Source organism: Pleurodeles waltl, chromosome 12, assembly GCF_031143425.1.
Source record: "Pleurodeles waltl isolate 20211129_DDA chromosome 12, aPleWal1.hap1.20221129, whole genome shotgun sequence".
Taxonomy (NCBI): domain Eukaryota; kingdom Metazoa; phylum Chordata; class Amphibia; order Caudata; family Salamandridae; genus Pleurodeles; species Pleurodeles waltl.
In genome coordinates, this window is record NC_090451.1 from 708,342,337 (window position 1) to 708,370,024 (window position 27,688).

At 53.4% G+C, this 27,688-nt stretch overlaps 1 protein-coding gene and 1 long non-coding RNA gene across 3 annotated transcripts in view; one reads left to right on the forward strand and one right to left on the reverse strand.

Annotated features, from left to right (window-relative positions):
- Positions 1-4,206: 4,206 nt before the first annotated feature.
- Positions 4,207-23,710, reverse strand: LOC138266943 (uncharacterized). The gene is made up of 3 exons (XR_011199753.1): positions 23,576-23,710; positions 4,428-4,522; positions 4,207-4,333 (listed from the first exon to the last, which is right to left on the reverse strand). It is a non-coding gene; the product is annotated as an uncharacterized lncRNA (long non-coding RNA).
- PLD2 (phospholipase D2) overlaps positions 17,794-27,688 on the forward strand; it is a 205,023-nt gene continuing 195,128 nt past the window's right edge. Inside the window, exon 1 of one of the 2 annotated variants that reach the window (XM_069215728.1) lies at positions 17,794-18,265. The gene's annotated coding sequence lies outside the window, so the exon portion shown is untranslated. The remainder of the gene's footprint in view (positions 18,266-27,688) is intronic. The other variant, XM_069215730.1, reaches the window with a different exon arrangement.

A 27,688-nucleotide genomic window follows, 5' to 3' on the forward strand; every position in this document is an offset into this window, starting at 1 on the left:
TCCCAAGCCCTAGGTACCAAGCAAACCATTTACTGGGGACTTATAGTGGCAACTAAAGGGTTTGCCAATTGGGACAAACAACTGTGCACTTTTGGGGGAAGAGAGCTCCACTGGGGACCTGGTTAGCGGGGACGACCAAGTGCACGAACAGTTAAAATCACACCAGACACCAAGCAAAAAGTGTTGGGGTGACCATGTTAAAAGAGGCAGTTTCCTACAGTCATTCGTACTAGCGTAAGACTTTATTTCCCACACATAGAGAGACAATGAATCATACGTGTGTAATTCAGTGTATGGAAAATGTTAACAAAGTGGGCTATAGCGTGCAGGATTCACATATCATCCACACTGGTAGCATTTTTTAGGAGTGCTTGGTCTTGGGAAGCAGAAACTGAGATTTCAGATCATAACACAGTGGTTAGGGTTGACTTTACTTACTGCAATTTATTTCTAACCAAATGATCCCTTTTTAGCAAAATTAGGATAATTAAAGGCTGGGGAAAAAAATACCTTTGTAACCTGTGCCATGAAGCTTGCATGCAGCGCTTTGATGGCAGTTCATAGCTCACTGTGCTATATTACGATTGTAACTTATGAACTGCACAGTAGAAAAAGGATCTCTCGGACAAATGCAGTATCCAACTGAGCTATTCACATAAAATACTGTTCTCTGATCTGCATAGTACACGTTCTTTGCAGCAGGCACATTAACCTTCCGCACTACCTCAGATGAGTCAAAACTGCCACTAGACAAAAACTCTGATCCTACTCCAGCAGGTACATTAATCAGCAGATTTGGTTTCACACTTTTATTGTTGCCTGAAAACTGTTGGATATAAAAGGAACATTGCAGTGCTTTTAAAAATGCTGTACTGCCACAAAACAGCTCCTCCCCCCCCCCCAACTCGGTGAGGCTAGTTCAGCCTTGGTGGAGGTTGTAGAACAGTGATGGACTCTTAGCATTCCAAGGGATCCGCGGTGCCAGGTATGAAATGTCGGCAGAGAGTTGGGCCTGACTCCTGGGAGCGCTGGCAGTGCCTGTTCTCTCAGGATCCCCACTCCCCCTCCCAATACCCAGAGCATAGGCTGCCATATCACCTCCGGGGTGTGTTGACACATCCCACGTAACCACCCACTCTCCAAGCCCACAGCACACCCTGGAAACTAAACAGTCTCCCTCATCAACTAAATATTTACAGGCAAACAGAACCTGGGGCCTTCTCTGTAGCCTGTGGGGCAGCTGCACCCGGCATGGAGACATAAAAGCCAGTTCCTGTTCTCCTTGTTGAAATTACAGCTGCAATTATGCTCAGTGCCCTGCCTTTTCCCCTGCTGCTGGCTGTGGCAGGAGGCTTTGTGATGTCACAACTCAACTGTAACATTTCTTTATTACAGGGAACTAGACACTTCTCAAGTCACCTGCAATAAGAAAATTAGAGGCGTGCCTCTATACCGCGATTAAAGGATCCCATATATTATACATATATAATACAGTAGCTGTCAGTCAGTCTGCTTGATCCAGCATTGGTTGGCTATAATGTCATTCACATTTTGATTCCGCCCACCACATCATGCGGAATGAGGAACAGGGGTCAGCCCACTTCTAGACATTGAATGGTAACCTTCTACTGCTATACAGGGCACACACTCGCAGAGCAGGTATCCCCTTGAGTCCCAGGACCACTGTTGCAATCTGTGCTTTTACAATGAAAATTATATACGTTATGGCTTTCAGACAACGCTTGGTTGCGATGTACGAACCCAGACACAGCAGATGTGTTTCAAGTATATGTAATGCAGGATGAAACAGCTCCTGGACCACCAATATTAAAGCAGGCCAGGCAAACTCTATCTGCCCATCGCAGACCTTCCCCGTCACATTCTCAAGTTCTAGTTCTAACATTCTCATAGAGTAACACAACACATCTTATCCTCCCAAAAACAATAAAAAAATTAACATAAGCAAAAAGAAACAAAACATATATGGTATAACATTGCAACGTAAATTGAATAACCTTGAGATGTTCATTGAGTAACATTACTTTACATGAAAGTGCCTACTGGTTGTGAATGCCACGCAGTGTGGATAAGTACATTAATCTATTTGGCAATCTTGACGCCACAAAGGTTTACGTTTACCCCTTTCTGAGTTTGTTTGCAATTCACCAGTCTGTGCCAACCACAGAATTTCTCTAGATGACAATATCTTTTTTAATAGAGTCACTAATTTGGACATGTAAACAGCACTAGAATCTAATCTGACAACAATCACTTTCACTTTAATTATGAAGAATGGGCTCATGATCTTAGAAATACCCTTCATGACTAAAACAAGTTTTTAACAAGCAAAATGTCACCAACATTTCTGATGGTTTGGTTGACAGAATTCTTTTATTCAAATCTGTTTTTTTTTTCATTTTGGTATCTCTTCCTTCTTGAAGCACTCAATTGTTCATCAATTTTTTGGTACCCAACATGTCGTTCCCAGGTTTCAACCATACCAGACTCAATTTAGAATTAGGTAAAATGTAAAAAATAGATTTAAAGGTTATACAATTTGGAGCATTATGTTGGGCCCACTACATCTCAAGCAACCCACCTTAAATGGAATTTTATGCTTCAAGGCTTTTTTGAACAAAGTATTTTTCCATCCAATTCATTCTTTCAGCTATTCCATTGGCCTGCGGCAAATACATCACAGTCTTCAGATGCACAGTGCAGAAACTGTTAAAAGATCCACTCATCTCTTCAGACACAAGCTGAACACCATTGTGAGTAATGATGCATTCAGATATACCTTCATGTGCAAATCATGCTTGAGATACCCGACCAGAGTTCTAGTATTTACTAAACTCACAATTAGGCCCTCATTATGATATTGGCAGTAAAAACCGCCTACTGCTGCTGCGATGGCGGCCAAAAGACCTGTTGCCGCGGCTACCAGCTATCCGCCGTATCATGACCACAGCCGGATTTCCGCCAGAAGGATGGTGGAAATCTGGCTATGGTCATGGCGGTAAGGTGGTCTGCTGCCACCAGCATCGCCACGCCAGTAGACCGCCGCCTGCCATATTATGAGAAATAATACAGCCTGGCAGTGTTCTGCTGGTGGACGCTGCTGCTGGCAGTAGCGCCCCGTCCCGTCTCCTGCCGCAGGACCCCCTAAACACAGCTAAGTGGGTGCTCCGACAGGGGAGGGGGTGTGGGTGTTGTGTGTGTGAATGTGTGTGCGTGTATGCGGGTGTGTGTTCTGTGTCATATGTGTGTGCATGTATGGATGTGTGATTGCGAGTAAGTTGTGTTCTGTGAATGCCTTTCTGCGTGTATGTATGAAAGTGTGTGTGAATGAATGTGGGAATGGGTGTATGTATGCGTGTGTGTGTGAAGGGAGGGGCATGAATGAAGGGAGGGGCTTGGAGAGGAAGGTGGGTGGGGGAGAATCTGGGGAGGGGGGTGGGCGTTGGGGATGACCTCTATCAGTGACAGGGAAGGGATTCCTTGTCACTGATAATGCCTACCACCATGGTTTTCATGGCAGTAAGGAAGCCCTGAAAACCATGGCGGTAGGCGGGGTCATTATCTCGCAGGTGGTACAGTGACGGCCGCCGGGCTGGAGATTCATATCTACAGCCCGGCAACCGTTACAGCTGTGGCGGTAGGTGTTGTACATTTGCGGTTTAGAATGACATAATATGCTGGAAAGTACCGCCAGCATGTTGGCAGTACTTTCCACCATATTACCGCTGACAGCCGGGGTCATAGTGAACCCCTTAGTTCTTAACCATTTTGAAATGTAGTCTACGGGTAACAAAACATAACAGTCGCTATGAAGCAATACCTCAAATCGTCCCATGGTATCTGTACCGGGTTTGGTCCAGGATTCTGATGGTACCTTTATAGGACCCAATGGTGAAGATATTGTTTGTTTTTATTGCTGTTGAAGCACTGCCAGCAATCTTCTATGATGTTTTATGCAACATGTTGCAATCCTGGTCACCAATACCACTCATGCAAACTAGCTTTTGTCAATCCCCTTCCTAAATAATCTTTGTTTGCCAGATTGACAACCTCTCTCAAAATTACAGGTGGTACTATTCGTGTTCCCCTCAGGTGATCCTTGTCAATGAGACACAATTAATTGCATACATTACAATACTCTCTTATAGAAACAGGAATTTCCTGGTAATCTGGCCATCCTGTCACAGCATCATCATCGAAGTGAATTCTTCATCATCATCTCTTGCAATTCTCCACTCGTCTGCATTTCTGGCTTTACATCCATCCATCCTTCTACGTCAGCTTCCAGTTTCCCTTGTTCCTTTACAACCTTGTCCTTAAAGGGGAGACACGAATGTCAATCAGCAGCCTGACTGCTCACTCCAGCTAAATATTTTACAACTACACTGATTTTTGATAGCCCCTCTTACCACTTTTGTATTCTCGGAGTCAAAGTTCGACTTTCTCTACATGAGAAAATTTGTATCAGATAAAGATGATTGGTCCTCACCGTGAATTGAATCTCCTGTAAGAAAAATTAAAGATGATGAGTGGAACAGGCAAAATCCAATGCCTTGCACACAATCACTGAGAACTTATCCTCAGCACCTTTGAGCAAGCGTGATGCGTGAACCTTTCCTCACGTTCAACTACCTGTGAAAGCATTGCACCCATGCCATTAGGAATGGCATCTATGGGTAAAATTGTTTTTTACAATTGTCAAAATGTCCTAACATAGGCATTATATTTTTGCTGTTTTTGATTGATTGGAAAGCTTTCATACAGTCAATCAACCATTCAAACTTGACTCCTTCTTAGGTCAAAGCCTATAAGACAGTAAAGCTGCCTAGTTGCTAAAGACTTATTTGGGACATTCTGAAAGCCGACTTGAGATTGCATTCTTCCCATTGCTTACCTTTGGCTTTGTGGTTTGTAACTCACACTTGCTTGCTTTCCATTTTCAGGCTTTATTTGTTTTCGCTGTCTAGCGCTGGGTGGCCCTTGGGTAGCCATACCCTATATAAGAACCGTAACATAACATAACATGTCTTTGTCCTCTGGTGAAGCATAGCCCATTTACTGTATTCTTCCACAACTGCTTGCTTTCTGTAAACTGGCCTTTACATTTTGTTCTTACCTTGTCACATTTGCTGTGCGTGCCAAGACAGAGGTCAAATGTCAGGCTTTGTTTTTCAAGGGAGCTTTTCTTTCCCTGACTTCAACGTGAGAGAATTTATCTGAAAATCTGGGCGTGTGAAAGGAAATATTTTTTTTCTTGCACACAACAAAATCTAAATGTCTGTAAATGAACTGTGCAAATATTTCAGAATATATCAGAATTAGGAAAACACAAATGAACAAGTGATGCTATTTCCACAAATTATTGTTGGTGCGCTGTATACTTTTATCAGTAAAACTCGACGTCTCCACTCTGTGCCACTCTACACCACTCTATGCCACTCCACAATTCCCCAATCTACTCTCTGAAACTTTACTGTACTTTAAGCCCCTCCAGTCTATGTCACTCCATGCCACTCTATGCCTCTCCACTCTGTGACCCTCTTTTCCACTTTACGACACTCTATGCACCTCCACTCTACAAAACTTTACTCCACTCCACCCTCCTTAACTCTAAGCCCCAACACTCTACTACACTTTACTACACTCTATGACACTTCGCTCCACCGTACTCTAACACTCCACTCTACTCTGTCACTCCAATCTACGACACTCCACTCTACTCTGTCACTCCAATCTATGTCATTCCACTCTACGACACTCCACTCTACTCTGTCACTCCAATTTATGTCATTTCACTCTACGACACTCCACTCTACTATGTCACTCCAGTCTATGTAATTTCACTCTACGACACTCCACTCTATCCTGCTACACTCTGACACTCCAGTCGACTCTACAACACTTTACTCCAATCCACAAAACTCTACACCACTCCACTCTGACACTTTACTCTACACTACGGAAGAGTGGAGCATGCGCTGTGTGGTGGAGCACCAACAGAGAACTACATTTCCCAGTAGGCCACCCTTTCCTGTGTCTATTGACAGGGCGGGCATCCCTGACCCTCATTCTGCTCGGCAACTGTGCAAAGCAATTGTGCTACAATGTTGCTGCAGCTGGACCTCACTACATGACTGGTGGTGGTTTTCAAGGGTCGTGACCTCTTGTTCCTTAAGGATTGAATTAGAGACATTGTAGTTTGCAGAGAAGTCTCCTGGAGATGTGTGTGCTTTGAAAGCAAGCATTGAACTGCTCCTTGCACACTTGCTTCAGCTCTTAAGAATGGGGTTGCAGGTTCTCCTAAGATTTCCTGTGATTAAACCAGACGGATTCTTAAGAGGACAATTCACATGTAAATAACTGCTGTTAAGCGTGCTATACAAGGTATTAGATTTCCAGCCTGTGTGTGAATTGCCAATAGTTTTGGACTCATAGGATATTCATGATGGTCCTTATTTTCTATTTCTATGGTGTGAAGAAGAAACTATACTCGTCTTCCATAAGTGAGCATCAAGGAGCGAGGCTGGAGGCAGTTACTAAAAGCACAGCGTGAGGTGCTAGTCCACATGTTGTTGAGATACAGAAGTTTAGGTTCAGTGTTTAATTTGTGCTTGTTTTTCCCGGTGTGGAGCACCAGCACTTATTTTTCTGCCTCAAGCATTTACTGCGAACAAAAGACGCATATGGGAAAGACGGAGGAAGAGAAAAAAAATGAAAAAACGTCACAAAGAGAGAAAGCTGCAAGAGTGTGGTGAAGGGGCAAGGAGTGGCTGTAAATGGATGAAAGAGGCCCGCAATGACTTTAGGATTACACTGCCTCAGTATTCTGTGTTCGCACATTTATTTGCCACAGCAGCATATTTCAGAGGAGAGCTTTGAACACCGGCACATTTTTATTCACAAATTAAGCAGTGTTTAGGTTTACTTTTCAGGAATTCCCTATTTCTTTGTGAAGTAGCGAGAGTTGGTTATACAGAGATATTGGTAAGAATTATCTATTCACAACTACAGTTACGCTCAGTATCCTGAGTATCAAGTTACTTAAGGCATCTCTTCGTCTTGTAGAGTTACACTACAGCCTGCACGCCTCCACGACAGGGGAGGACAATGCTTCAGGTCACTGCGAATCTGACACTTCGCTCACACACAGCACAGGGAGCAGTGATGCAAGCTTCAGTCAGATAAAGTAAGGGTTCACCAATGGTGTAGGAGTCACTCATGCACTAACAAGGGGCTGATTGTGAGATACCTTAACTGTGTATTCTGTCAGTGTAAACTGTAACATGGTTGTTTGTGTGTGTTACTTCTTGAGGCTGTGTACCTGCTTCTCACGAGCTCAGTTAGGCATGTTCTTGTATTCACTGTGTGAACCTCGTGTCCGCCCCTGCACACTAGAGTGAGATGGAATATTCATGTGGGTTTTGCCAATGCTTGATGAGCTTGTCTCCACTGATGACATAGGAGGCTTCCGGGTCGCTTGATTTTGTGATTCACAGACTACCAGTGTGTGTCACTTGTCAATGACTACACTCCTTACACAAACCGTAGGTGAAGGTTTCTACCACCAGGTACCACACTGGAGCTGCAGTCCCAGCTTCCCTCACATACAAGGTGTAAAGCACAGGCAGACATGGTGCCAGCTTCCTGTACATACAAAGTGTAAAGCACAGGCGGACATGGTGCCAGCTTCCTGTACATACAAAGTGTAAAGCACAGGCAGACACGGTGCCAGCTTCCTGTACATACAAAGTGTAAAGCACAGGCGGACATGGTGCCAGCTTCCTGTACATACAAAGTGTAAAGCACAGGCGGACACGGTGCCAGCTTCCCTCACATACAAAGTGTAAAGCACAGGCAGACACAGTGCCAGCTTCCCTCACATACAAAGTGTAAAGCACAGGCAGACACAGTGCCAGCTTCCTGCACATACAAAGTGTAAAGCACAGGCGGACACGGTGCCAGCTTCCCTCACATACAAAGTGTAAAGCACAGGCGGACACAGTGCCAGCTTCCTGCACATACAAAGTGTAAAGCACAGGCGGACACGGTGCCAGCTTCCCTCACATACAAAGTGTAAAGCACAGGCGGACACAGTGCCAGCTTCCTGCACATACAAAGTGTAAAGCACAGGTGGACACGCTGCCAGCTTCCTGTACATACAAAGTGCAAAGCACAGGCGGACACAGTGCCAGCTTCCCTCACATACAACGTGTAAAGCACAGGCAGACACAGTGCCAGCTTCCTGCACATACAAAGTGTAAAGCACAGGCGGACACGGTGCCAGCTTCCCTCACATACAAAGTGTAAAGCACAGGCGGACACAGTGCCAGCTTCCTGCACATACATAGTGTAAAGCACAGGCGGACAGAGTGCCAGCTTCCCTCACATACAAAGTGTAAAGAACAGGCGGACACGGTGCCAGCTTCCTGCACATACAAAGTGTAAAGCACAGGCAGACATGGTGCCAGCTTCCCGCACATACAAAGTGTAAAGCACAGGCGGACACAGTGCCAGCTTCCCTCACATACAAAGTGTAAAGCACAGGCAGACACAGTGCCAGCTTCCCGCACATAGAAAGTGTAAAGCACAGGCAGACACGGGGCCAGCTTCCCTCACATACAAAATGTAAAGCACAGGCGTACACAGTGCCAACTTCCCGCACATGCAAAGTGTAAAGCACAGGCGGACACGGTACCAGCTTCCCTCACATACAAAGTGTAAAGCACAGGCGGACACGGTGCCAGCTTCCCTCACATACAACGTGTAAAGCACAGGCGGACACAGTGTCAGCTTCCTGCACATACAAAGTGCAAAGCACAGGCGGACACTGTGCCAGCTTCCTGCACGTACAAAGTGCAAACCACAGGCAGCACTGTACCAGCTTCCCTCACATACAAAGTGCAAAACACTGGCAGACACGGTGCCAGATTCCTGCACATACAAAGTGTAAGGCACAGGAGGACACGGTGCCAGCTTCCCTCACATACAAAGGGTAAAGCACAGGCGGACACGGTGCCAGCTTCCCTCACATACACAGTGTAAAGCACAGGCGGACATGGTGCCAGCTTCCTGCACATACAAAGTGTAAAGCACAGGCAGACACAGTGCCAGCTTCCCGCACATACAAAGTGTAAAGCACAGGCGGACATGGTGCCAGCTTCCCTCACATACAAAGTGTAAAGCACAGGTGGACATGGTGCCAGCTTCCTGCACATACATAGTGTTAAGCACAGGCGGACATGGTGCCAGCTTCCCTCACATACAAAGTGTAAAGCACAGGCGGACATGGTGCCAGCTTCCTGCACATACAAAGTGTAAAGCACAGGCGGACATGGTGCCAACTTCCCGCACATGCAAAGTGTAAAGCACAGGCGGACATGGTGCCAACTTCCTGAACATACAAAGTGTAAAGCACAGGCGGACACGGTGCCAGCTTCCTGAACATACATAGTGTAAAGCACAGGCGGACACAGTGCCAGCTTCCCTCACATACAAAGTGTAAAGCACAGGCAGACACAGTGCCAGCTTCCCGCACATACAAAATGTAAAGCACAGGCGGACATGGTGCCAACTTCCCGCACATGCAAAGTGTAAAGCACAGGCGGACACGGTACCAGCTTCCCTCACATACAACGTGTAAAGCACAGGTGGACACGGTGTCAGCTTCCCACACATACAAAGTGCAAAGCACAGGCGGACACGGTGCCAGCTTCCTGCACATACAAAGTGCAAAGCACAGGCGGACACTGTGCCAGCTTCCCTCACATACAAAGTGCAAAGCACTGGCGGACACGGTGCCAGCTTCCTGCACATACAAAGTGCAAAGCACAGGCGGACACGGTGCCAGCTTCCTGTACATACAAAGTGTAAAGCACAGGCGGACATAGTGCCAGCTTCCCTCACATACAAAGTGTAAAGCACAGGTGGACATGGTGCCAGCTTCCTGTACATACAAAGTGTAAAGCACAGGCGGACACAGTGCCAGCTTCCCTCACATACAAAGTGTAAAGCACAGGCAGACACGGTGCCAGCTTCCCGCACATAGAAAGTGTAAAGCACAGGCAGACACGGTGCCAGCTTCCCTTACATACAAAGTGTAAAGCACAGACGGACATGGTGCCAGCTTCCCTTACATACAAAGTGTAAAGCACAGGCGGACACAGTGCCAGCTTCCCGCACATACAAAGTGTAAAGCACAGGCGGACACAGTGCCAGCTTCCCGCACATACAAAGTGTAAAGCACAGGCGGACACGGTGCCAGCTTCCCTCACATACAAAGTGTAAAGCACAGGCGGACACGCTGCCAGCTCCTGCACAGAGACACACAGGCTCACAACCTGGGCCCTTCTGTTGCAAGTGTGAGCCGCCATCTTGTGGCATCTCAGCAACCTGTGATGTACAAGGGGGTCCCCAACCCTGTGTGGGGTGTAACCTCCTATTTTCCTCTCCTGTTCCTCACGTTTTGTGGGGTGGCCCTGGAGCTGCTCAGCACCTGAGACAGCCAGAACCGAGCCCCTGTTTGCAGGGCAGAAGAGGTCAGGACAGAGCTGGCTGTCTGTGAGCACAGGGGGACCACAAGGGGGAGCCCATGGCTCTTTGCCCTGAGGGCTTGGCTTTCCAGGGCCTCGTTTTCGGGTAACAACTACAGACCTACCAAGTGCCCCAAGCTCATGCGTGATGTGCTGATCCAATCCAGGTTTTTTGCTTTTAATTCTGGAACTTGTAGTCTTGTTTTATAATGGTAGAAACAAGACTACAAATCCCAGAATCCAACTCGGGCAGCACGTCACGCAGGGGCCGAGGACCCTGGCAGCTGTGGGGCCAGTATTTATGGAAGCAGCTTGGCCAGACCATTCCTGATAAGGCAGCACCGCGGCCGCACCACTAGGTGGCAGCAAATACCTGACCTGCCTGATAAACTTACTCTATCCCCAGAAGCAATCCTATTGGGAGAATAAGCAGAATGATACATGAAAAATGTTAAATGAAAAACAGGGTGGGGTCCCTGTATTAAGCTGACCAGGTGGCTCCATGTTCCCAAAACACTATAGTGCCACTTGAAAGTGTCCGTTTAAGAAAAGAGTGCATTGTGGGAATGGCAGTCCTGCGTCACTTCCGCCCCCATGGAAACAATGAGTAGTTGAAGTGAAGTTAAGGAGGAGACATTGTATCTCAGTGATATGGGGGCCTCTGAAACCCGAGCTGGGCCACTTGTGTGTGGGGGGCTGCTGGCAGCCAGGGTGTCTGTGTCATTGTGAGTGCACCCCTGCTCTGGAGGGGGTGGGGGTGCTCGGTAGACAACAAACACGGCAGGCAGTGGATGGTGGAGGGGACAGGGCTGGGGGGTGCCAGCTCTCCAGTTTCCACCCCAGAGCTGCAGGGTGGGTCCTGTGGTGAGTCTGGGAGAGGTGAGCTCATTTCTGCAGCCTTAGGGCGTGAGACTGACTGCCGACAACTTTAGAGTTGCCATGGAAATAATTCACCCACTTCAAACAAGCACAAGCAACTTCATTTCATCACCCCTCCCACCCCTGGTTAGGGTGAGTTTAGGAAGAGATTATCCAGGCCCCACCCCTCGCCCAGGACAAGGGAAGAAGCATCCCCCAGCCCCCACCCCTAAATATGTGTGCCATGTAAGTTGTGCTACTTGTGTAAAAATATGGGTCAGTATATTCACAATTTTAAAAAGTGTATTTCTTTAACGCAAGAAATCGTTTCTCCATAGTACACCAGATTGTCTCTTTATTACAAGTGATCGTTTTAAAACATGAATTTGCCCCGCCTTGATGAAAATGAGTGAACCAAGAGGCATTTCGGAAAAGTGTCTATCCTACATGTGGCCTGGATTCCTGCTGTAATCTAATAAATTAAACACGAGTCTTTTTTAGAGCACACATCCCGAAGTCACATATTTCAGAGCCTAAAATATTTGCCAAAGATCACACAATAGGGTTAATCGGTGAAGCCGGGATGGAGCTCCTATTTTCTACTTCCACAATGAGGGTTTCAGCCACGAGATGGGTATTTCATTCTCCTATTTTACATCGAAGGTTAGCGCTTTGTCCTTCCTTCTTGGCGCGTGTGGTTAGAGTGTGGGGAGCAGCTAGAAGCCACATGAGGGCTCGGCTCGTTTTGGGCCCGAGGCTCCACGAGGCGCTTGCAGTGGCTCGCCCACCACCACCATTGCACCGGCAGTGTCCCTCACCAGTCTCCACCAGTGCTGCTCTGGCATTTATAAGGGCACCTGGAGTACCCCGTCCGGCCTTTCCAAGTGCACCTCTCGCCCCGCACGAGGGCCCTTCTCAGTGGGGACCTCTCCGCCACCTTAACCAGAGCCTCCCCAGCCCCTGCCAAACAGGTGCACTTCTTGGTTTCTGCCCCTCTGCCAGTGCCTTTCAGTGGCCTCCATCGGGGCACCTCGACGGCCTCTACCATGGCCCCTCACTGGCCTCCGCCTGTGCCCCTCACTGGCCTCCGCCTGTGCCCCTCACTGCCCTCCGCCTGTGCCCCTCACTGCCCTCCGCCTGTGTCCCCATTGGCCTCCATCTGTGCCCCTCACTGAACCCCACCTGTGCCCCTCACTGCCCTCCACCTGTGCCCCTCACTGCCGTCAACCTGTGCCCTTCACTGACCTCCATCTGTGCCCCTCACTGGCCTCCACCTGCGCCCCTAACTGACCCCCATCTGTTCTCACTGACCCCCATCTGTGCCCCTCACTGTCCACCACCTGTGCCCCTCACTGTCCACCACCTGTGCCCCTCACTGCCCTCCGCCTGTACCCCTCACTGCCCTCCGCCTGTGCCCCTCACTGCCCTCCACCTGTGCCCCTCACTGTCGTCAACCTGTGCCCTTCACTGACCTCCATCTGCGCCCCTCACTGTCCACCACCTGCGCCCCTCACTGTCCACCACCTGCGCCCCTCACTGTCCACCACCTGCGCCCCTCAGTGGCCTCCATCTGTGCCCCTCACTGACCCCCATCTGTGCCCCTCACTGACCCCCATCTGTGCCCCTCACTGACCTCCACCTGTGCCACTCACTGTCCCGCCTGTGCCCCTCACTGCCCTCCGCCTGTGCCCCTCACTGCCCTCCGCCTGTGCCCCTCACTGCCCTCCGCCTGTGCCCCTCACTGACCTCCACCTGTGCCCCTCACTGACCTCCACCTGTGCCCCTCACTGACCTCCGCCTGTGCCCCTCACTGCCCTCCGCCTGTGCCCCTCACTGCCCTCCACCTGTGCCCCTCACTGTCGTCAACCTGTGCCCTTCACTGACCTCCATCTGTGCCCCTCACTGGCCTCCACCTGCGCCCCCTCACTGACCCCCATCTGTGCCCCTCACTGTCCACCACCTGTGCCCCTCACTGACCCCCATCTGTGCCCCTCACTGAACCCCATCTGTGCCCCTCACTGTCTACCACCTGTGCCCCTCACTGAACCCCATCTGTGCCCCTCACTGCCCTCCGCCTGTGCCCCTCACTGCCCTCCACCTGTGCCCCTCACTGTCGTCAACCTGTGCCATTCACTGACCTCCATCTGTGCCCCTCACTGTCCACCACCGGCGCCCCTCAGTGTCCACCACCTGTGCCCCTCACTGACCCCCATCTGTGCCCCTCACTGGCCTCCACCTGTGCCCCTCACTGGCCTACCTGTGCCCCTCACTGCCCTCCGCCTGTGCCCCTCACTGCCCTCCACCTGTGCCCCTCACTGCCCTCCACCTGTGCCCCTCACTGGCCTCCATCTGTGCCCCTCACTGACCCCCATCTGTGCCCCTCACTGACCCCCATCTGTGCCCCTCACTGGCCTCCATCTGTGCCCCTCATTGGCCTCCATCTGCGCCCCTCATTGGCCTCCATCTGCGCCCCTCACTGACCCCCATCTGTGCCCCTCATTGGCCTCCATCTGTGACCCTCACTGACCTCCATCTGTGCCCCTCAATGGCCTCAACCTGTGCCCCTCATTGGCCTCCATCTGTGCCCCTCACTGAACCCCATCTGTGCCCCTCACTGGCCTCCACCTGTGCCCCTCACTGGCCTCCACCTGTGCCCCTCACTGCCCTCCGCCTGTGCCCCTCACTGCCCTCCGCCTGTGCCCCTCACTGTCCACCACCTGTGCCCCTCATTGGCCTCCATCTGTGCCCCTCACTGAACCCCATCTGTGCCCCTCACTGGCCTCCACCTGTGCCCCTCACTGCCCTCCGCCTGTGCCCCTCACTGCCCTCCACCTGTGCCCCTCACTGCCCTCCACCTGTGCCCCTCACTGTCGTCAACCTGTGCCCTTCACTGACCTCCATCTGTGCCCCTCACTGTCCACCACCTGCGCCCCTCACTGTCCACCACCTGTGCCCCTCACTGACCCCCATCTGTGCCCCTCACTGACCCCCATCTGTGCCCCCTCACTGATCCCCATCTGTGCCCCTCACTGATCCCCATCTGTGCCCCTCACTGACCCCCATCTGTGCCCCTCACTGTCTACCACCTGTGCCCCTCACTGACCCCCATCTGTGCCCCTCACTGCCCTCCGCCTGTGCCCCTCACTGCCCTCCGCCTGTGCCCCTCACTGACCCCCATCTGTGCCCCTCACTGTCCACCACCTGTGCCCCTCACTGACCCCCATCTGTGCCCCTCAATGTCGTCAACCTGTGCCCCTCACTGGCCTCCGTCTGTGCCCCCTCACTGGCCTCCACCTGTGCCCCTCACTGCCCTCCGCCTGTGCCCCTCACTGCCCTCCACCTGTGCCCCTCACTGTCGTCAACCTGTGCCCTTCACTGACCTCCATCTGTGCCCCTCACTGTCCACCACCTGCGCCCCTCACTGTCCACCACCTGCGCCCCTCATTGGCCTCCATCTGTGCCCCTCACTGACCCCCATCTGTGCCCCTCACTGTCCTCCACCTGTGCCCCTCACTGACCCCCATCTGTGCCCCTCACTGACCCCCACCTGTGCCCCTCACTGACCCCCATCTGTGCCCCTCACTGTCCACCACCTGTGCCCCCCACTGAACCCCATCTGTGCCCCTCACTGAACCCCATCTGTGCCCCTCACTGACCTCCGCCTGTGCCCCTCACTGCCCTCCGCCTGTGCCCCTCACTGCCCTCCACCTGTGCCCCTCACTGTCGTCAACCTGTGCCCTTCACTGACCTCCATCTGTGCCCCTCACTGGCCTCCACCTGCGCCCCCTCACTGACCCCCATCTGTGCCCCTCACTGTCCACCACCTGTGTCCCTCACTGACCCCCATCTGTGCCCCTCACTGAACCCCATCTGTGCCCCTCACTGTCTACCACCTGTGCCCCTCACTGAACCCCATCTGTGCCCCTCACTGCCCTCCGCCTGTGCCCCTCACTGCCCTCCACCTGTGCCCCTCACTGTCGTCAACCTGTGCCATTCACTGACCTCCATCTGTGCCCCTCACTGTCCACCACCGGCGCCCCTCAGTGTCCACCACCTGTGCCCCTCACTGACCCCCATCTGTGCCCCTCACTGGCCTCCACCTGTGCCCCTCACTGGCCTACCTGTGCCCCTCACTGCCCTCCGCCTGTGCCCCTCACTGCCCTCCACCTGTGCCCCTCACTGTCCTCCACCTGTGCCCCTCACTGGCCTCCATCTGTGCCCCTCACTGACCCCCATCTGTGCCCCTCACTGACCCCCATCTGTGCCCCTCACTGGCCTCCATCTGTGCCCCTCATTGGCCTCCATCTGTGCCCCTCATTGGCCTCCATCTGCGCCCCTCACTGACCCCCATCTGTGCCCCTCATTGGCCTCCATCTGTGACCCTCACTGACCTCCATCTGTGCCCCTCAATGGCCTCAACCTGTGCCCCTCATTGGCCTCCATCTGTGCCCCTCACTGAACCCCATCTGTGCCCCTCACTGGCCTCCACCTGTGCCCCTCACTGGCCTCCACCTGTGCCCCTCACTGCCCTCCGCCTGTGCCCCTCACTGCCCTCCGCCTGTGCCCCTCACTGTCCACCACCTGTGCCCCTCATTGGCCTCCATCTGTGCCCCTCACTGGCCTCCACCTGTGCCCCTCACTGGCCTCCACCTGTGCCCCTCACTGCCCTCCGCCTGTGCCCCTCACTGCCCTCCACCTGTGCCCCTCACTGCCCTCCACCTGTGCCCCTCACTGCCCTCCACCTGTGCCCCTCACTGTCGTCAACCTGTGCCCCTCACTGTCCACCACCTGCGCCCCTCACTGACCCCCATCTGTGCCCCCTCACTGATCCCCATCTGTGCCCCTCACTGACCCCCATCTGTGCCCCTCACTGTCTACCACCTGTGCCCCTCACTGACCCCCATCTGTGCCCCTCACTGCCCTCCGCCTGTGCCCCTCACTGCCCTCCGCCTGTGCCCCTCACTGACCCCCATCTGTGCCCCTCACTGTCCACCACCTGTGCCCCTCACTGACCCCCATCTGTGCCCCTCAATGTCGTCAACCTGTGCCCCTCACTGGCCTCCGTCTGTGCCCCCTCACTGGCCTCCACCTGTGCCCCTCACTGCCCTCCGCCTGTGCCCCTCACTGCCCTCCACCTGTGCCCCTCACTGTCGTCAACCTGTGCCCTTCACTGACCTCCATCTGTGCCCCTCACTGTCCACCACCTGCGCCCCTCACTGTCCACCACCTGCGCCCCTCATTGGCCTCCATCTGTGCCCCTCACTGACCCCCATCTGTGCCCCTCACTGTCCTCCACCTGTGCCCCTCACTGACCCCCATCTGTGCCCCTCACTGACCCCCACCTGTGCCCCTCACTGACCCCCATCTGTGCCCCTCACTGTCCACCACCTGTGCCCCTCACTGAACCCCATCTGTGCCCCTCACTGAACCCCATCTGTGCCCCTCACTGTCCACCACCTGTGCCCTTCACTGTCCACCACCTGTGCCCTTCACTGTCCACCACCTGTGCCCCTCACTGACCGCCACCTGTGCCCCTCACTGACCCCCATCTGTGCCCCTCACTGTCCTCCACCTGTGCCCCTCATTGGCCTCCACCTGTGCCCCTCATTGGCCTCCACCGGTGCCCCTCACCGACCCCCATCTGTGCCCCTCACTGTCCACCACCTGTGCCCCTCACTGTCCTCCACCTGTGCCCCTCATTGGCCTCCATCTGTGCCCCTCACTGACCGCCACCTGGGCCCCTCACTGACCTCCACCTGTGCCCCTCACTGACCCCCATCTGTGCCCCTCACTGTCCTCCACCTGTGCCCCTCACTGTCCTCCACCTGTGCCCCTCATTGGCCTCCATCTGTGCCCCTCACTGACCTCCACCTGTGCCCCTCACTGACCTCCACCTGTGCCCCTCACTGACCCCCATCTGTGCCCCTCACTGACCCCCATCTGTGCCCCTCACTGTCCTCCACCTGTGCCCCTCACTGACCCCCACCTGTGCCCCTCACTGACCCCCATCTGTGCCCCTCACTGTCCTCCACCTGTGCCCCTCATTGGCCTCCATCTGTGCCCCTCATTGGCCTCCATCTGCGCCCCTCACTGACCCCCATCTGTGCCCCTCATTGGCCTCCATCTGTGACCCTCACTGACCTCCATCTGTGCCCCTCAATGGCCTCAACCTGTGCCCCTCACTGACCCCCATCTGTGCCCCTCAATGGCCTCCATCGATGCCCTTCCTAGAGCCAACCAGGGCCACACTCTGCCCTCCCTACCGCCCCTCCCTCCCCTACCGGTCCTCCCTCTCCTCCCCTCCACAGGCGCAGCCCCGCCAGGCCGGGCCTCCCTCGGATACGCCTCCTCTCCTCCCTTGGAAGAGGCCGGACCTCCATCCTCCCGTGACACCAGCAAGAAGCGCCTCTCACCCGTCTCTGTCCTGAGAACTGGGCCCAGGAGGTGGGAGAGTCCCGGAGGCCGCAGGGAGAGGACTGTAGGCGCTAGACCCGGAGTGTGGTCGCTACATCTCCAGGAAGGACCTTTGTGGGCGCTAGATCCGGAGTCTGGGCGCTACAGCTCCAGGAAGGACCTTTGTGGGCGCTAGATTCGGAGTGTAGGCGCTGAACCCGCAGAGTGTGCTATTACTACAGCCGCAGTGTGGCGGGGGTCCTGTGTGAAGTTTCTGGAGCTACTTAGACCCTATTTCTGGATTGTGGGCGCTATATCGCAGGAAGGCGCGGTACAAGCGCTCAGCCACAGTGCCGCTTTCTGCCGTGGGAAGGAGCTATGTGAGCAGTGCAGTCGGCGTGTGGGCGCTATATTGTAGCGCTGCGGATGCACCGGTTTCTTCTCTCTGGATCTCCGCAGTCGCCCAGGTAGGCTCCGGTTCCTGGTTTGTGTGGCGAGATCTGGTTTCAAGGCGCAGTTTCAGGAGTTTTCCTGTTGTTTTTAGCTTTGTTTGGTTTGCTGGGCGCCCCCGCAGGCGGGCTCCGTCACCTGCAGCAGGTGGTGTCTGGTGGGGGGAGAGCTGCTGCAGCGCCCTGAAACCATCCTCACCCCTCTGAACTAGTCGTGCTCTATGGTGATGGAGGCTGCAGCCCTTCTCCCTGTGCCCCCCGCCGGTATTCCCCAAGGAGCCCACCTCTTCCCTGACACTGCTTGCAGCTAAACTACAGCTCCCAGAATGCACCTGTGGTGCTCACAGTATAACACTAATCCTGCAGCCCAAGTTTCCCCATGGCAGATATGAGCAGATGTTGCATAATGTTTTATGCTTTTCACTTTGGTACTTGGAGTTTGTGTTGGGTTGTAAAGACGCCCCCTCTTTGTTGTGCCATAACTAATACCCCAAGTGGTTCCACTTGTCGTGACCCGTGATGCCTCTGTTAATCAGGCCTTTAAATGAACACAAAAGTGGCTCAGTTGAGGGAGCACTCCGGGGAGGCGGGCCCACAGATAGAGGACCTGTGCAGGTGAGTTAGCTCAGAGGGTTAATGCACCGGCACCACATGGGGAGTAAGTGCCCCGGTGTCACAAGCGCACACATCGCCTCCACACCAGGCCACTGTGGCCGTGTGCTTCAGCACTGCGGCTCCGCGCCTTGAATGCAGAAAAGTGGGTCTGGGTAGGACCCCCCGCTGCGGTGCCAGCTTCCCAGTGAGCTGCTGATCCCTGGGGCCCTCGAGTACCCACGTGCCCGGTTCTGCATCCATGAGAGTGGCACGGCGCCCCGACGTCTGGGAAGGTTTTCTCTCTCTCTTTCTGGGCTTTCTCCATTGTGTGCCACTGTCTCCCTCCTCTGTGCGCCTGTCTCCTTCTGGGGTGCCCGCTTTTCTGTTTATGTCTTTCCCTCCTTCTGGGGTGTCTCCCCCCTCTGTTTGTCTCTGTCTCCCCCCTCTGTTTGTCTCTGTCTCCCTCCTCTGTTTGTCTCTGTCTCCCCCCTCTGTTTGTCTCTGTCTCCCCCCTCTGTTTGTCTCTGTCTCCCTCCTCTGTTTGTCCCTGTCTCCCTCCTCTGTTTGTCCCTGTCTCCCTCCTCTGTTTGTCCCTGTCTCCCTCCTCTGTTTGTCCCTGTCTCCCTCCTCTGTTTGTCCCTGTGTCCCGCTGGGGTGTCTCCCTCCTCTGTCTCCATCGGGTGTTTTCTTTCTCTGTGTCTCTTCCCCCCCCTTCTTGGTGTTTCTGCCCTCCCCTCAAGATGTTTACCTTCCCGCTTTGTGTGTTTGTGTCTCCCTTTGTGATATATACTCTCCCTCTCTCGTTCTGTGTGTCCTGCTTTTTTTATAGTCTCCTTACAAAGTCTCTTGTATTAAGTCCCTTCAGCTGACAGAAGTCACCTCTGTTCTCCAATGTTTGCCTGCATTGAAAAGTCTTGTGTACCTTAGAAGTGTGAGCACTGCCCGGGGAGGTTTGTGCAGACTCCGGCTGGACTCATACTAGTGTATGACACACTCGCCCCACACACCCACCACAGGTGTCACCGGCCAGGTGACCCTGCAAATAGGGTCGGCGCATGTGCCCAGGGCCGGTTCCAGTTACGCCCACTCTGTGTCAGTTTCACTCATTGAGTAGCGTGAGGACCCAAGGCCAACAACGCTACAGTTTGTTCACCCTGTGCTGTTGAATGTTAGGGAGTCCTGCTGCGAAGTGCTGGCCCCGCCCCTTCCTGCTGTGAAGTGCTGGCCCCGCCCCTTCCTGCTGTGAAGTGCTGGCCCCACCCCCACCTGCGGTGAAGTGCTGGCCCCACCCCCACCTGCGGTGAAGTGCTGGCCCCACCCCCACCTGCGGTGAAGTGCTGGCCCCACCCCCACCTGCGGTGAAGTGCTGGCCCCACCCCCACCTGCGGTGAAGTGCTGGCCCCACCCCCACCTGCGGTGAAGTGCTGGCCCCACCCCCACCTGCGGTGAAGTGCTGGCCCCGCCTGCTGTCTCCCGCCTGCGGTGAAGTGCTGGCCCCACCCCCGCCTGCGGTGAAGTGCTGGCCCCACCCCCGCCTGCGGTGAAGTGCTGGCCCCACCCCCGCCTGCGGTGAAGTGCTGGCCCCACCCCCGCCTGCGGTGAAGTGCTGGCCCCGCCTGCTGTCCCCCGCCTACGGTGAAGTGCTGGCCCCGCCTGCTGTCTCCCGCCTGCGGTGAAGTGCCGGCCCCGCCTGCTGTCTCCCGCCTGCGGTGAAGTGCCGGCCCCGCCTGCTGTCTCCTGCCTGCGGTGAAGTGCCGGCCCCGCCTGCTGTCTCCTGCCTGCGGTGAAGTGCTGGCCCCACCCCCGCCTGCTGTGAAGTGCTGGCCCCACCCCCGCCTGCTGTGAAGTGCTGGCCCCGCCTGCTGTCTCCCGCCTGCGGTGAAGTGCTGGCCCCACCCCCGCCTGCGGTGAAGTGCTGGCCCCGTCTGCTCCTGCCTGCGGTGAAGTGCCGGCCCCGCCTGCTGTCTCCTGCCTGCGGTGAAGTGCCGGCCCCGCCTGCTGTCTCCCGCCTGCGGTGAAGTGCTGGCCCCGCCCCCGCCTGCGGTGAAGTGCTGGCCCCGCCCCCGCCTGCGGTGAAGTGCTGGCCCCGCCCCCGCCTGCGGTGAAGTGCTGGCCCCGCCCCCGCCTGCGGTGAAGTGCTGGCCCCGCCCCCGCCTGCGGTGAAGTGCTGGCCCCGCCCCCGCCTGCGGTGAAGTGCTGGCCCCGCCCCCGCCTGCGGTGAAGTGCTGGCCCCGCCCCCGCCTGCGGTGAAGTGCTGGCCCCGCCCCCGCCTGCGGTGAAGTGCTGGCCCCGCCTGCTGTCTCCTGCCTGCGGTGAAGTGCTGGCCCCGCCCCCGCCTGCGGTGAAGTGCTGGCCCCGCCTGCTGTCTCCTGCCTGCGGTGAAGTGCTGGCCCCACCCCCGCCTGCGGTGAAGTGCTGGCCCCACCCCCGCCTGCGGTGAAGTGCTGGCCCCACCCCCGCCTGCGGTGAAGTGCTGGCCCCGCCTGCTGTCTCCTGCCTGCGGTGAAGTGCTGGCCCCGCCTGCTGTCTCCTGCCTGCGGTGAAGTGCTGGCCCCGCCCCCGCCTGCGGTGAAGTGCTGGCCCCGCCTGCTGTCTCCTGGCTGCGGTGAAGTGCAGGCCCCACCCCAGCCTGCGGTGAAGTGCAGGCCCCACCCCCGCCTGCGGTGAAGTGCAGGCCCCACCCGGTGTCTCCTGCCTGCTGTGAAGTGCTATCTCCTGCCTGCTGTGAAGTGCTGGCCCCACCCTGCCTGCTGTGAATTGCTGGCCTGGTCTGCTGTCTCCTGCCTGATGTGAAGAACTGCCCCTCCCCCTGTGTGCTGTGAAGTGCTGGCCCCACCTCCGCCTGCTGTGAAGTGCTGGCCCTGCCTGGTGTCTCCTGCCTGCTGTGAAGTACTGCCCCCACCTCTGCCTGCTGTGAAGGGCTGGCCCCGCCTGCTGTGAAGTGCTATCTCCTGCCTGCTGTGACGTGCTGTCACTCTGGTTTGGTACCTTTTATGAACAAGCATTTGCAATGCAAATGGTCTCGCGCTTGCTCGAGTTAGAGCTACAAGCACCGTAAGTTCCTAACTGGACTTTCTTGCCCGATACATTGAAAATGAATAGTAAAACACTAGTTGACATGAGCGAGCCGATTCAAATCGCCGCGTGAGCGCGCAGGAGAGTCACCAAGGGAAAAATAAGTTTGCTCGCAGTCAAACGTATGGACAATGTGCAATTATCCATGTAACAGTGGCGGTCCCAAAGGCGGTAAGAAAACCGCCCCAAGGAGGGACAACCTTAAAGCATTTACCAACGATAATAAAGGATTTGTGAAGAGCAAACCCAAGAACAAGTGATAGTGATGGGCATGAGGTGGGCGTGGTTAGAAGCCCAGATAGATACCAACACATGAGGCTTGCGCGCTGCTATACTCGACCTAAAAATCTATGTTTTCGGACTCTGATAGGCTACTCTCCCAAAAAACGTGGCTTGTTTCAGTATCTTTCTCGGTCCAGCTTTAATGCACTTTGTATAGCGCCTTCTCCAGTGATCCAATAGGCTTGGCACCGTAGCGCTTCACTCGGACAGAATCGCGCTGTTTTCCCTTGGCTGGTGTTTTTAACTTTACTGTACCGGAGGCCCAGAGCGCACGAGGCCTGCCCCTCCCTGACACGGGGTGGCACCGTGTGCCTGCTGCGCCCCGTCTCACTCTTCCCACTTGCCCAGTTCCACCTGGTCTGACGGGTCGGGTGGCATTTGGGGCCTGCTGAGCCTTGTCTCACTCTTCGCACTTTCGTCTGGTTTGACTGGTGGGGGGGCACCGGGCCTGGACCTGCACAGAGCCTGTGATGACCCCCACCTCGGACACCCCTGCTTTGGGGCAGGAGGCTGCCTACATTTTGCGCAGTTTGAGGGGTGTCGCGCAGGTTCCTGACGCACACGTCGCATAAATATCTTTGCATCGAGGCGCTCCCTGGGGCGAACTGAAGCCGTTGTGTCCGTACTGTGTTTACGTTATGGCGCTCAGTTAATGGCCATCTTCTCCACCTAGTAAAATAACACGTTTGATGGGAAAATATTTTTCATGTTTATTAATAGCCAACAATACAACAAAAAGTTGAACATTCTTTGCCTTCTGTTTTATTTCAACAAAGGTCAGTCACGGGTCGGCCCAAAATGGCTGCCACTCAGGCCCAAGATGCCTGGCTGCCTATGTTAGCTTTGGTAATGCTGACAAATAATGGAAATCATGCAACATTGGCAAAGCCAATATTGACAAGTGGGGGGCGCTCCACACAGACCCGCAGGAGATGTTGGGGATCACCCCTGGGGGTCGGGACCCCGTGGTGAGTTGTGAAAGTCCTGGTCCACATGTAAGGAATATTTAAAATTACCCCTGTTTGTGCACCAATGCGAAGGTGCTGAACGACCCTAAACCCACTTTTAAAACAAACCCTTGCAGGTATTTCAAAGCAACAATCCGGGTGGCCCCCCCATTATTTCTCACTGCTCTGTTTTTTTGTTTGTTTCCTTTCACAAAACCATTTCAACAATGTACTCACTGTACGTGATCATACGCAACCACAGCATGTTTATGATTTTCACATTTAAATTGAGAAATATGGGTGTGCCCTAAAGGCCAGAAATACTGACTGTAGATCTGAGGAGCCGGCTTTGAGTCCCGGCGTTGGCTCAGTGTCCTTTGATTCTGGGAAATCACCCAATCCCTGGGGCTTAAAATAAAGTGATTCTGACCTTGTGTAGAGTAATCTGGCGTTCCTGTGAAGTGCTCCCATGCTTGGCCGTGCTCACGACATATAAACTGGAAGATAGAGCCGCCCTTCATCAGTTCCCCTGCTAGCACCGGGCACACCGGCTTGAAGGCGCGCCCTGGCACGAACAGGAAAGGTGCCACCTGTCTGCCACAGGGACCGAAGGGCACCGATGCAATATGGGCCCCGGTCCATTAGAGACGCCACAGTCACTCAGATGTTGAAGGACATTTTTTCTAACACCCAAAAGCCTCTTCTCCAGCGCGGCCTCTACTCCTCTCCTGGGTTTGTAAGTCTCCACCTCACTACCGCACTTTTGGTAAAAGTCTTTTCAGCGCCGTTAATGTGTTTAAGTTTCTTTGGGTGTTTGTTTCTTGTTGCTAGGGTGACCTGTGGGTGGGGTTTTCGAGCTGCAAGTCTTTGAAAAGTACATTTTGTCTGTGAGTTTCTGGCCTCCTGCTCCCAGCCCCCTCTTCCTCTGCTGGGCAGACATCCCTCGGGCCCTGCGTGGTGCGCACGCACAGGGCGCACGGACCTGAGAGGGTGTCCCGCCTCCTTCCTGGGGCTGTGACTGGCTGTGTGTATGACGGACGCTGCCTCCAACCACTGTAGCCCAGAGCCTCTAGCACCGCTGGGCTCCAATTGGATGAGCAAGAGACCCCCCCCCCCCCTCGGCCCTCCTCCGGGGTGGGATGGGGAGGGGGTTACACCTGTAGGGCAGAGGGCCTGGAACTCGCTGTGAACACTTCACTCAGTAAACTTGTTGTTCGTCAAAACTGAAACTTACAAGCATTGAAAAGCCAACAGGCCTTGCTTTTACAAGAGCTATTGGATTCACCAATGTGTCTTAGCCAGGTTTACCAGTGTGGTACTGTTCAGCATGGCTAAAAGTTAGAGGCTAGAGGAGAGTGACGTGCAGTGTCGTAGAGTGGCATGACGACGAGTGTCGGAGAGCGGAACAGTGACGAGTGGAGTACGGTGTCCTAGAGCGGAAGAGCCAAGAGTGGAATGGCAGCGTGTTGTGTATTGGAGTAGCATACTGTGGAGTTGTGTAGAGGGTGCATACATTGGAGGGGCGTAGAGTAGACTTGTGTAGAGTACAGTGGCATAGAGTGCAGTGGCATTGAATTCAGCGGTGTGCAATGCACCGACGTAGAATGCGGTGGCATAGATTAGAGTGGTGCATTATAGAGTGCAGTGGCTTAGAGTGGTGCGGAGTGGCGTGCAGTTGAGTCATGCAGAGGACAGTGGTGTAGAGTAACAGAGTGGTGCAGAGTAGGGTATAGTGCCATAGAGTGCAGAGGCTTGGAGTGCAGTAGTGCAGAGTATAGTGCCATAGAGTGCAGTACTTTAGAGTGGCGGAGAGTTCAGTGGCAGAGAGTACAATGTTGCAGACTAAAGTGTCAGTCCAGTGGTGTACAGGGACTAGAGTGGCGTAGAGAGCAATGGCAGAGAGTACAGTGACGCAGTGGCATAGAGTGCAGTTGTGTAGAGTGCATTGCAATAGAGTGCAGTGGCTAAGACTAGAGTTCTGAAGAGTGCAGTGGCATGGAGTGGCGTGGATTGGAATAGAGTGCAGTGGCGTGCAGTAGATTGTTTCAGAGTAGAGTGAGGTATTGTAGAGTGCAATGGCATAGAGTAAAGTGACGTAGAGTGCAGTGGTGGGGAGTAGAGAGGAGTTGTGTGCAGTGGATTAGCATAGAGTGCAGGGGAATAGAGTTGAGTTTCACAGACTAAAGTGCGTATTCGGGTAGAATGCAGTTGCATAGAGTGCAGTGTTGCAAAGTGGCCAAGAGTGGAGCTGTGCAGATTACATTGGTGTGGCCTATACTGGAGTGGTGTAGAGTGCAGTGGTTTAGAGTAGAGTGGCAAACAGTGCATTGTAAAGAGGCGTGGCTTGTGCAGAGTAGAGTGCAGTGGTGCAGAGTGGTGTAGAGCGGAGTATGCATGGTGTGGTAGGGCACTGCCATTACAAACAACACATTTTTTAATTGAAATGACCACTAAGACGTACAGTTTTACTAATGAAAACTATACCGTGCACCATCGGAAAATGATCAAATTAAGGTCTTTGTTTCCAACAAAAATGTGCTTAATTTGTCTGTTCATAATTCTGATATATTCTGAAATATTTCACAGTTCATCTAAACCTTGTGTGCTACAAAAAAAACTCTTTCCACCCCCACTATCTAGCAAGATTGTTACATAAATCCTCTCACTTTGAAGTCGGAGAAAGAAAAATAAATAAGCTCCCTGGAGGACGGCATCTGACATTTGACCTCCGTCTTTGAATGCACAGCGAACCTGATGAGAGAAAACCCAAGATTTACAGGCCTGTTTACAGAAGGAAAGTTTGTGGAAGGATAGCAAAAACAAGGTTTAGGCAAGATGAGGAAAGAACTGAATCTGGAGAGCCTAAAGCAAATAAAGCCAGAAAATAGAAATCCAGAGATTGTGGGATTACCAAGGCAATGGTAATCAACAGACTGGAGGCATTCCTAGGTCAACTTTCTGAAAAATCCCAAGATGTCTTTAGCTAACCAGACAGCTGCAGTGGTGTCTGGTAGGCTACGACCAAAAAAACCCTCATAGCTGGCTACGAGGGTGGATAAATAAAGGCTTGAATAGATACACCCCAGACAGACCTAAAGTTCTTAGGCAGCAAAGACGCTACAATACAAATACCATGAGCCGCTATGGGCAGTGATACCCAAGGGGGAGAGGTGAGTGGTCTCAGATCTCCTTAGGGTCAGGGATTGGGCACAGTGCTGCAGTGTGCCAGCTGGACTGCGACAGCCCTGCTGGGGAAGGTGGCCCGGCTTCTCAGAGACACGTGCCCTCACAGGCTTCCCTATTGCAGTGATGGCTGCCATGCTGCCACCTGTTGGTGCTGAAGGGATCAGTGCTATGTGAGAGTTAGTGCAAGTGGGGCGTGAAGGGTTTCGGGTCACTCTCAGCTTTGCGCTATCCCTAATACGGATTACAAGCAGTGCAATATCGCCAGATTTATTTCCTTGACACTAGTTAGCCAGGTAATATCTGGCAGAATTTGTGCAAAGATGAACCTCAGTATTCCACTTACCTCTTCGTTCACTACTGGCATTGTTGTCAGGGTGGGGAAGAATTAATGTTTCAGAATTTATGTTTGAAAACTATCACTAAAAGTAAATAATTCTTAATGAACTAATATAACCTGATGTACTAAGTGGAAACGACTCTGCATGTTATAGAAATATAGTATTGATTTTTGAAGAGACATTATATTTTTACACTTTTGCTGCAATATGTCTTTAAAAATGAAGGTGTTCACAGTACAGGACAACGGAGATACTTCCTTTCTTTACCTCCAATTAAGGTTTAAATCAAGGCTTGCCTTTTGTGTTCCATCTTTTTAGTTCCTTGTGCAGAGTTGAGTAAACAGCAGCCCAGTCCTGCTGCTGACCAGTGGGCCGCATGCGACCCCCGGGCTGTATTTTGAGTATCACTGAACTAGAGTGTTGTAATGCACCCCACAGCACACTTTCATTTCTAAGCACTGTAAATGACAGTGTTTAGTGGTGTGTACCAGAATACTGTCTGAGATCACAAAACATGTACACTTAGAGCCTGAGCGACATGGAGGTTACAGACCGAGCTCTCGAGCGGGTGCTTGGCTCACTGAGAGGGATGCATGGGTGCACAAGTGAGTGAATATACAAGTTCGGACAACATTCTTACTTAAGTGATATTCCGTGTCAGCATCATGAAAGTCCTGCTGCTGTTGCTGCGTAAACAGCTGTTGGTTTTCACTCCATAGGCTTCCACATATTGCGAAGCATCTGTACGACCTTCTTATTGAAAGCAGCCTAGCTAGCTGTGCCCGGAGCCACTGGAATAATGCGGCAGAGTTGACTAAATTATTAACCAAGAAAAGGCAAATTATGCGACATAATGCACCACATTTTGTGACTGCGTTACTTTATTATATGGTCATATAGCAAAGTGCTCCGTCCCCTGTTGTAATCTCTCTTTGGGCATCTAACCATGCCCATGTCACTTTCATTGGTTCGTGGGCATGCCTTCTAAAATCCACTTGCTTTCATTTGTGAAAGGCATG